This window comes from Capsicum annuum, unplaced genomic scaffold, assembly GCF_002878395.1.
Source record: "Capsicum annuum cultivar UCD-10X-F1 unplaced genomic scaffold, UCD10Xv1.1 ctg2995, whole genome shotgun sequence".
Lineage (NCBI taxonomy): Eukaryota > Viridiplantae > Streptophyta > Magnoliopsida > Solanales > Solanaceae > Capsicum > Capsicum annuum.
This window is the reverse complement of record NW_025836474.1, coordinates 40,973-51,215: the sequence shown is the minus strand read 5'-3', so window position 1 is coordinate 51,215 and position 10,243 is coordinate 40,973.

Genomic DNA, 10,243 nt, shown 5'->3' with positions numbered 1-10,243 from the left:
AGGTTTTTGTTTCTTGAGTAATTTTGAGAATAGTGAATGGATTTTTCCTCTAAAGTAGCTAAATCTCATGTTTTGGCCAAATACCTTAAGGATGAGGAATTTTAATGATTGAAAACTATCCTAGTGATGCGCAGACTGATGCACAGTGTAGAAGGAATCGACGCTATGGCTGACGCACTACATTAGTCCGCATTAGTTCATTGGAAATTATACTGAGACCTATGGGAAAATATTTATCGACGTGATAGGTGATGTGGCGCATTCAAATTCCATCGATACACTGGTTTGTACTCCCAAATATGCTTCAAATGATGTTTGAAAAATTCACAACTCATCCAAGAACACCTACTGATATTCCTAAATATGAAGCAACTTAAAGATCGACATTTAATAGTTGTAAGGGTCGCCAAATAAGATCGCCAACTATGAAGGCTAAAATAACTCTAAGTATTAATACTTAGCTAAAATTTTCTAAGTCTAGGTCCCTTAAGAAGCTTTAAATGACTTAATTAAGATTAGGATTTTGCGGAGTCTTATAATATCTCCCCCTTGGGAACATTTGTCCTTAAATGAGACTAACTATGATGGGAGAACTGATATACTAAAAGTATATACTGGACATGCACATCTGAAGCATGATTTCATGGTTGAGACTACTAATACAATGAATTATCATACTGAACATGTATAACAGATGCATGATTTCATAACTGATATTACTAATAAGTTGAGTTTGTATACTGAACATGCATAGCTGATGCATGAGTACATGACTGAACTAATTCATGAATGCATGATTAAGTATGCAACATTACTTGATACCAAGTTGGTAACTACATCAAAATATGAAACTGAGTAAATTTAAGGAAAACTATTACCTTGAGCTGAGTCTAAGTTTGTGGAGAGGATGGAAGGATACTTGGTCCGTATATCTGCTTCTACTTCCCAAGTAGATCCCTCAACGGACTGATTCCACCAAAGAACTTTGACTAGAGGGACTTTTTTTTCCTCAGTCTGTGAATCTGATAATCAAGGATTTCAACTGGAATTTTCTTATAAGAGAAGTTGTTCTGAATATCTATACCCTCTACAGGGACTACGACTGCTGGGTCACCTATGCAGTTCTTTAGCAAGGAGACATAAAACACTGGGTGCACTGATGCTAAGTTTGCAAGCAATTCAAGGTCATAATCTACCTTCTCAAAATGACTGAGAATTTGGTAAAGATTGACATATCGGGGACTGAGCTTTCCCTTCTTGTTAAACCTCTTCACTCCTTTCATAGGAGATATTTTCAAATACACATAGTCATAAATCTCAAACTCAAGATCCTTTCTACGCATGTCAACATATGATTTCTATCGGGTCTGAGAAGTCTTAAGCCTTTCCCTGATCAATTGAACTTTTTCTAAGGTATATAATACCAACTCAGGCCCTACCACTATGGCCTCACCAACTTCAAACAAACTGATGGGAGATCTACATCTCCTCCAATAAAGCACCTTAAATAGAGCCATCTGAATGCTAGAATAGTAACTGTTGTTATATGCAAACTCAGTCAGGGGAGAGTGGTTATCCTAACTACCCTTAAAGTCAATGGCACACGCTCTTAGCATATTTTCAAAAGTCTGAATGTTCCTTTTAGCTTGTCTATCTGTCTTAGGGTAGAAGGCTGTACTGAGGTGAACTTGGGTACCAAGAATCTTTTAGAAGGCTTTCTAGAAATAAGAGGTAAACTAGATACCTCTATCAGAGAAAATGGACAATGGAACTCTGTGCAATCAGACCAACTCTCTGACATTGAGCTTGGCATAATGCTCGGCTAAATAACAGGTATGGACTAGTAAGAAACGAGCTGACTTGGTAATCCTATCTACGATATCCCATATTGAATTATGCTGACAACGAGTACGAGAAAAACCCATCACAAAGTCCATGTTCACTTCTTCCTATTTCTACTTGGGAATATTGAACTCTTTTATGGACCCATTAGGCTTCTGATGTTCAATCTTAACCTGCTACTATGATAAGCATTTAGCTATAAACTCTACAATATCTCTCTTCATCCCACTGCATCAATAGACTTCCCATAAGTTACGGTACATCTTACTAGACCATGGATGAATAGAGTAGCACACACTATGCAGTTATGCAATAATCCGCCTCAAGTCATCTATACCTGATACACATAGCCAACCCTAGCAACGAAATACACTATCTTCCCCTTGGGAGAAAACCTACACTTTCTAATATCTGACTTACTATTTTAACTTAACTAGATTGGGATCTTTGTCCTACTTTTCTTTTACCTTGTAAACCAAAGATGATTTTAAACTACTCTGTACCCATACACTACCTTCTGCTAAATCGACTAAGTAGACACCTAGTCAGGCAAGCTGTTGAACTTCCTGAGATAACTTCTTCTTATTCTCATCCACGTGAGAAACTACCCATAGACATCCTATTGAGAGCATCAACCACTATTTTGCCCTTGCCCAAATGATATAGGACACTCATGTCTTAGTCTTTCAACAACTCCAACCACTTTCTCTAATAGAGGTTTAGGTCTTTATGAGAGAATACATACTGGAGGATCTTATGTTCTGTGAACACATCAACAAGTACCCCATAGAAATAGTGCCTCCAAATCATTAAGGTAAATACTACTTTTTTTAACTCAAGATCATGGGTGGGGTAGTTCTTCTCATGGGTGGGGTAGTTCTTCTCATGGGGCTTAAGCTGTCTAGAAGCATAGGCTATGACCTTACCTCTCTACATCAAAACATACCCTAAACAAGCCCTGGAGGCATCATAATATACCACAAACCCATCTAAACCATCTGGTAGAGTCAAAACTAGAGCTGTAGTGAGTTGAGTCATCAACTCTTGAAAACTCTTCTCACAAAAATCTAACCACTGGAACTTAACTTTCTTCTTTGTCAATCTAGACATGGGGGATGTAATAGACAAAAATCACTCAATAAACCATCGGTAATAGCCTACCAAACCCAAGAAGCTCTTGATATCTAATGGAGAGATGGGTCTGGACTACTTTCTCACTGCTTTGGTCTTTTAGGGATCAACTATAATACCATCATTAAAAATGATATAGCCAATAAAAGCAACAGACCTTAGCCAAAATTTGCATTACTAAATTTGGCGAACAACTGATGGTTTCTAAGAGCCTATAACACTATTTTGGTATGGTATACGTGATCATTTTCACTACAGGATCAGAAAAGAATGTTATCTAGAAAGTCTATGACAAACATGTCCAAGTACTACTTAAACGTATGGTTCATAAAGTCTGTGAAAGTTACTGGGGCATTGGTAAGACCACAAGACATGACTAAGAATTCAAAGTGATCTTACTGAGTTCTGAAAGCTATTTTTAGAATATCATATTCTTTGACTCTGAGCTGATGATAGCCTGATCTCGGTTCTATCTTAGAAAAGTAATTAGCACCTTGAAGTTGGTCCAACAAGTCATCGATCTTGGGAAGTGGATACTTGTTATTGATCGTGACTTTATTTGGCTGATGGTAGTCAATGCATATTTTGAGAGAACCGTATTTCTTATAAATAAATAGAAGTTGTGCACCCCACGGGGATATACTGGGTCTAATTAATCCCTTATTAGGAGATACTTCAACTGTTCTTTTAATTCTTTAAGTTTTGTTGGATCCATTCTGTATGGCAGAATAGATATGGACTGAGTATCTAGAAGAAGGTCTATTTCAAAGTCAATTTCCCTCTCAAGAGGAACTCCAAGAAGATTTTCAGAAAACACATCTGGGAATTCATATGTTACTGGAACTGACTCAAGACTGGGAGTATTGGAACTAAAATCCTTAACTCAAATAAGATGATAGACACATCCATTGGATATTATTTTTCTCGCTCTTAGGTAAGAAATAAGATGACCTCTAAGTGATAAGGTACTACCCCTCCATTCTAGGATAGGTTCATTCGGAAACTAAAATTGGGCAATTCTATTTCTATAGTCAATTGAGGTATAGTATGAATGAAGCTAATCCATGATGATAATTACATCAAAATCTATCATCTCTAATTCTACTAAGTCCACTGAAGTGACTTTCTTAGATACCATAACTGGATAGTTCTTGTATACCCATCGGGTTATGATAGATTTACCCACTGGGGCAAAGACTGAGAAAGGCTCTGCTAGAATTATGGGACTGACTCTGAAGTCAATAGCTATATAAGGAGTTACAAAGCATAAAGAAGCTCCTAGATCAAGCAAAGCATAAATATTCAAATGATAAATTTGTAATATACCAGTGACCACATCTGGAGAACTCTCCAGATCCTATCAAGAGTGAAGTGCATAGATTAGGTTTGAGCATTGCCTACTGGTGGCACTGGAAGTGGAACCCTGATGATTCAACCAATCATACTGAGTTGGGGGACAATTATGCTAACTCTGTAAACCCACCTGAGGACACTGTGTGACCTTGTGTCCTGGCTTGCTCTATCAAAAACATACGTCACTGCCAGTTCTGCAGATACCCTGATGGTTTCTGGCATACTTCTGGTAGAGAGGATTTGTTCGGGGACTGCTAACACTACCCTAGGGTTTAGGGCCTAGTTCCCTATCTCTATTGCTGTCTCTGAATTTTAGAACTGCAGCACTGGTTGAGGATGGAGTTGTAAGTGAAGATTTCGGGAAGAACTGAGAATGATTTCCACTCTCTGACTTAGGCTGACTAAAGTTGAAGCTACCTTTTCTAGCTCTCTTATTCTCCCCGTCCTTCTCTTTATTCTAAGCCTCTCCTATCTGCTGAGTATGGGATATAAGCCTAGATATGTCCATCTCCTTAATCAACATTGTGATCCTACACTCCTTGACCATACTGTTAGACACACCAAATATAAACTTGCTCATCTTAGATCGGCTATCTGCTACCATATAAGGGGCATGTATAGCTAACTAAGTAAACTTGAGTAAATACTCTTCTACTGTCATATTACCCTGCTTTATATTATTAAACTCTAAAACCTTTGCTTCCTTCAACTCTAGCAGAAAGAACCTATCCAAAAAAGCTATAGAAAACTACTCCTATTCTATGGGACCTATATCTGCAGCCCTCTCTGCTTTCCACTATTTAAACCACGAGTGAGCCATATCCCATAATATATATGTGGCCAACTCAGCAGTCTCACTAGCAATCACTCCCACAATATCTATAACCTTCTATACCTAATCAAGAAATTCCTATAGGTCATCATCTGACTTTGACCTTGTAAAAAAGGAAAGGTTTATTCGGGTGGAGTCTCGAATCTTGGCTACAGCAGTATTGGCCATTGGGTTGGTTGGAATAGAAGCTGGGTGTTCATTATGGGCTACCATAGAATGAGCTAGGGTGGTGAAAGCTGCTCTAAATTCTATGTGGGAGAAATGCTCATCCAATGGATCTAGTTGGACGGGTTGAGGTACTAACTGGTCTCCTGTTCCTCTACCTTTAGTCCTTTTTGGAGGCATGTTCTTTAAGTAGAAGGGAAAAGGTTTAGACTAAGAGTTTACCTAGAGCTCATGCTCACTCGCACGATATAAATACTGAAAAAAGGGAAACTTTTCCTAAGACATCTAATATCCCCTTATCCATAAGTGTGGTGCACTATACACCGATGCACAAGACACTGCTAGACGTGGCTTTTAGACTTCCTAGGATTCTGTTGAACCTTTTTCTCTGATACCAAGTTTGTAATGCCCCAAGTCTATACCCCAAATGCTACACGATGCCAGCGACCCCATAGGAGCACCAGATAACCCATGACTGGTACCTCCTATGATCACTGAATAATAATAACACTACAATACTGATATTACTGAAATAAATATGGAAGGTACGTTGAAATCACCATAATGTTCATAACTAAAAAAAAATACTATATACTGAAAACTGAATATTGAAATATCTTTCTGAAATACTCTTGTTTGAAAGCCTCTAATTGTCTGAATCATGGAGTTGATGGAACAAGCCCCCAACTAACCCCAACTTCTAAAAACTATACTGAAATACTAAAATAATACTCTATCCTCAAACTATGAGGACTCACCACTAACTCTACTACTGATAGGCTGGGCTGCTAAGTACGGTCAAGAGCCCGTGCTTTTGAACCTATGATATAAGACATCATAGCATAAAAGAAAAGTATGCGTCAGTACTTTGAACGTATTGGTAGGCTAAGTGAGGTCAGATGATATGCATGAGTTCATATTTATGAACAATAACTGAATGAATAATGTGATCATAATTGAATGAGAGTACATGCATGAATACATAAACTGTAACTAAGATCTTGACAATGCTATTTACTGAGTTTTGAATATTGATTAACTGATATCTGAGTTTACTGATACTGTAATATTGATAACTGAGTGACTATTTCTGACTATCCTGATTGATAACTGGGTAACTATTTCTGATAGTCCTAATTCTATAGAACTAAACAGAGTTCTATACTGAGCTGGGTGACTGTATTCGACAGTCCTGATTCTGTAGAACCAAACTGAGTTCTATACTGGGAATGAAACTAAAACTTAAACTGTAGGAGGTAATCATCTAACCAACATTCCCCTCACTAAAGGGATTGGTGTCCAACCTGTAACCCCAGTTGGAAGGGTGTCAGCACCGTTCCACGGGTAAAGATAAGCTGTGAGTTAACCCTCTCTAACAAGAAGCTCTTTTATCAAACATTGCTGATAGGAAAACTCATATTAGATGTATCAAACCTAGTCTGGCAGGGAGTTATAGCAACCTACACTGGATACGTAGTAATGTAACGTAGGTATTGCTACTAAGTATCAAACCCTATGCTGGTAGAAATGCCCCAATCCCTAGGTTCAATCAATTCTGAATCCTGCTCCTAACTGAATAGACACTGAACTAATTTTTAGTCCATACTAAGCTTGACTAAAATGTTACTAATCATACTGTCTAACTAAACTTGATTGAATTTTTTGGGTTTTGCTAACTGATGGAAAACTACTGAATCTTGTTAACTGACTGAGTTCACTTAATTTTGGACTGAATATTAAATTGAGACTGTAACTGATTACTATGTTCATAACACTACAAAGACTGTTCTGTAACTACTATAGGTCATGGTGAACAAATAAATTTTTGGGTATTGAATACCCCTAAGACTGATTAGCATGAAAAGTAAAGCATAAAGTAAACTTGAAAAGCATAACACTCTGCACTGATTCATAACTCATCCATATAGGCTTTTTATCAAACCCATGTAAGGTATAAGTTTACATATATACTAACATTCCATCAATTAATCCCCATTTAACTCGCATGAGCATTTTAACAAACACTTGGGGAGCACAACTATGCATATAACCCTAATACAACATGTAGGTCTCATAACATATATTCCCAAATTCACAAATTCAATGTCTTTAACATGAATTCACATGATACCACACACATAGTAATCAATTCCACATAAAACTTATAATAGACCATGGATTAGAAACCCAATTAATATTATAATCGTGAATACACTTAAATCTAATCATGGAAATCATGGAATCAATTTACTTGAAGTTTAAAAGAGTTTCTTGGACTCCAAGGGTGAAAGGAACCCTTGGATGAACACTTCACACACCTTGGTACTTGAATTGACTATGGTTGAAGCTGAGATCTTGAATCCTGAAGCTTGAATTAGAAGCCCTAGGGTGTGGTTTCTTGAATAATTTTGAGAATAGTGAATGGATTTTTCCACTAAAGTGGCTAAATCTCGTGTTTTTGGGGTTGATAGACGTGCAAAAATAACCTAAATACCCCTGAGTATGCATTTTTTTAATGATTGAATATTTGCCTAGCGACGTGTAGACCAACACGCCGCATTGAAGAGATCAATGGAGTGGCTAACGCGCTATGTCAAGTCCACGTTGGAACACTCGATATTGCTCTAGGAGCTGGGTGAAATATTCATCGAAGTGATAGGTGATGTAGCAGATTGGTACACTGGTTTGGACTCCCAAACATGCTTCAAACAATGTTCAAAAAATCCAAAACTCAACCGAGAACACCTACTGATTTTCCTGATCATGAAGCAACTTAAAGATCGACATTTAATAGTCATAAGGGTCACCAAATAAGATCCCCAACTATGAAGGCTAAAATAACTGTAAGTATGAATAGTTAGCTAAAATTTTCCAAGTTTGGAACCCCTTAACAAGCTCTGAAGGACTGAATTAAGCTTAGGATTTTGCGGTGTCTTACAACACCTACCTTGTTGTACTCACAATGTAGGACCTATGAGGGGTTAATCAACCTATAAACAATCCAATATCCAATACAAATATCAAATATCAATATCTATAACCCCTCTCTGCCACATACATAGTAGAGCTTTTTTAAAGATGTCATATTTTCTATCAGTAAAAGACAATGTTTCTTCTATTTCCATGGTAGTACCAGTGTTTCATGAATATATAAGATGTGAGGATGTTTGAATGACCTTTCTGGTCATTTTCTATATTTCTACATAATTCCCCCATTAGAACTTTTCCATGGCAGCCCTAAGTGATTTATGACTTGCTGGAACTGGTAGTTTAGTTACTAGGAAGCTCATTTAGTATTCAGTGTCTTTTCCCAATTTAGAAGTTTTTGATGGTTCCAAATAGCCATCGAGAAAAAACATAAATAAAATAACCTTGGATGTAAATTCTGATTTCATCAACAACTCTAAAATATCAATTTACAATAAAACAACCTCGACTACAAATTTTAACTGCTCCAATAGGACCAAAATATTGATTTAGGATAGGTAGACCTTTGATCACACAATTGGTCTAAACGACCTTGTATGAAAAATCTGATTTTGCCAATAGATTCAGAACAGTGAATTTAGTAGGGTTACATAGTTCATTTGCAAAAATCAGAGTCCGAATGAGATTTAGAGGTAGAAAATAAGTCTTGAATTTGTTGTTTGTGCCATGGTGAACTTTCCTAGCCAATGAAAATCATGGAATGGTGATCACAGCTGAATTGAGAGCAATTGCAGGAGCTCCAAGCCTAGAGGAGATATAAATAGGCTCCTTAGTCACAAATTTGGCTACTTTCACTTCTCATTGAGACCTAGAAACCCTAGAATAAATGTGTTAGCTATAAATATACCCTTGGGTGTTTGTTTGAAGCTTGTTTAACATATCTTTTAATGATTAACAATGGATTTGAGGTATGAATTCCTTAATTTTGTGATTTAATTCATTAAATTCTTGACCAAAATAACAAATAACTTGGAGGATTGATTTAGAACCAAATAAGCTTATCCCTTATGTATTTCTTGAGGGTTATTATTCCCTAATGGTGTATGAACATTGGGTTAGTCTAAAAAATGTGATTTCCATACATGGGGCCCACTTGGGTTTTTTAATATTATTTTTAGACCTGAAGCACATTAGTGCAACATACGTATCGATGTTCTTGTATCTATGTACAAAATGTTTTTATGATAGCATGGCACTTTAAAGAAGCTTCTTGAAAGGAAAAACAAAAAGTTAGCAATTGTGAGCTTCCGAAGGATTCGTAGTAGGTTAAGAATAATTCGTGTTAGATTGAGCTATGTTATTCTATAATTGTGATATCTTTGTAGATTGGGAAAGTTCAAGTTATTGGTTTGATAGATGATGACACTTGGTATTAGTTGAATCGTTTAGGTCTTTTGAACTCATGGGTTGGGATTTTTGACATGTACGCTAAAACCTTGGTTAATTAAACTTATTATCTTATGGATAGCATGAAAAACCTCTAGTTGCTTTAGTTAGTTGGGAGTGACCTTGTTACTCATGTTGAGGGTAAGTTGACTCTTGTTGTATATATTTGTGAAATTGCTTTAGTTTCAAGGGATGAGTTAAGAGTAGTACTTGAGAAAGACCTTTATATAAGGACTATTATAGTTTGAAAATCATCTAACACTTGATTTAGGTTCCTTATGTTAGTATCGATAGAAGTTAAACTTGAAATATATTTTGTTGAATTAGAAGTGGGATCTGGATGCTCCTTATACTTGGACTTTTGTAGCTCTATTGAAGACCTTAGATGATTGTTAAATGCTTAAAGAATTCCCTTGGGGGCATGTTGTCTAACCTTGGTATATGAATTATGGTGATAATTCTAGAAGATTTATATATGGATGTTGGCTAAATTAGCATTAATTCTATGCATAGCTATGGCTTATGCTATTAATTAAGGCCATGTCT